The following is a 1,676-nucleotide window of genomic DNA, read 5'->3' as shown; positions in this document are numbered from 1 at the left end:
AGGCATTAACACCCTGTTTTCATCATAAATCCTTACCTTACAAATTAAAGGCTTTAAATGTTGACATATAAATTGAATCAGTAGGTTGCAAATTAACCAGCCAGTGGAGGAATTTAGAGCTGCTCTCAAATACACGCTGTTATTGAAATCTTTTCCATTATTTAATTTAGGGATAAACAGCTGTGCATCTGATAAACTAGCTAGAATGTACAGTACCTAGAACTGGAAACAATGCTTCCAAATTATTTTTAAGTAATGTGCATTCTAGAACTGCCCTTTTATTTATTGCTCACCATTGCAAAATCAGTGCCTTGTGTCAGAAATGTTATTGTTGTGTGTGTCTCTGTGCAAACTGACTGAAAATAAAAACCCACAAGTCTGTTTCCTACACAGTATTCTACATTACCTGTACATTAACTAAATCAGATTGCATTTAGTGGCCCTGCGATGTTTTCTGCTCTCTCTAACATTTCACACTTGCAGTAGATGACGTATATTCATTGTTTAACGAGTAACAAGTGGCCCTGAGATCTACATCTCATTACCAAGGGATCCTGGCAAAACCAGAGAGTTATGCAAAGAGTGATTAAATCATTATATATCCTGGGCTAGCAAGTGTATAATTGCATTTCACCAGTCATATAATGTAAAGAAATGGGCATACATTGAAGTTTCGCTATTAATATAATTCAGAAGCTCTTGAGTAATGGTATCCATGCCTGCGCTGGAGAAGTGGATAGTACTTTATATGTTACAGTATTACACTAGGAGACAACCACTTGACTAGATACCAAATGACCAGTAAACAAAGAGACTGTGCTGCAGTCCATTCCTGATGTAATATTAAATGAACTAGTCAGATTATGAACAATTCCACACTCACAATGCCCACATTTAAAAGCTGCTCCACTTGCACAGTGATTCCAATACAAAGAGAGCAGCTGTGCATTAAAACATCCTCCATCCTCTTTATAGCAAGACTTTATTTGCAGTGATCAGTCTGGCAAATGCCTGAAAACTGATCTGCCTATTTCTTATATATATATATATATATATATATATATATATATATATATATATATATATATATATATATATATATATATATATATATAATTTATTTAATTTATTTATTTATTTCTGTTGAAAATGTGCTTTGTTGTTATTACTACCTTTTTCCCAGTCTCATATTTTTTTTAATTGTAGTTTGTCTGCGGCACCATCTGTAAATTCAGATAATTGTTACAAAAACAAAATGCAGCTTAAATCAGTCTGAGTCTCCAGCCTATCCTGGGAGGATAACCTTTTTGAAAGACCTTCAACAAGCGCTTTCTTCACAAAGAAAATGTGAAGGATGGAATCCAGTGGCCAAGACCTGGACATGATCCTGTAGCATGTAAACCTAATGTAATAAAATCTTAGCTGAGGGGTCTAATTTTTCATGGTTAACAGAGGCTACTGAGGCATGTTTATTGTATTTTATTTTTTGACTATTGTATGTTTTGAAGCAAAAAGCTTTAATTAGATTTGGTACACCTAGTGCATTCTGTAATAGCTTTTGTCTGCAGCTAATTCCACTGAGGTAATTGCATTATCCCTGGCCCATGAAATTGTTAAATATTGCAAACATGACAATTCCATATGCTTCTTGTTATATCATGCAGTATGCGTATTGT

This window comes from Polyodon spathula, chromosome 9 (assembly GCF_017654505.1).
Source record: "Polyodon spathula isolate WHYD16114869_AA chromosome 9, ASM1765450v1, whole genome shotgun sequence".
Lineage (NCBI taxonomy): Eukaryota > Metazoa > Chordata > Actinopteri > Acipenseriformes > Polyodontidae > Polyodon > Polyodon spathula.
The sequence above is the reverse complement of the archived record's forward strand: the minus strand, read 5'-3'. Positions refer to the sequence as shown.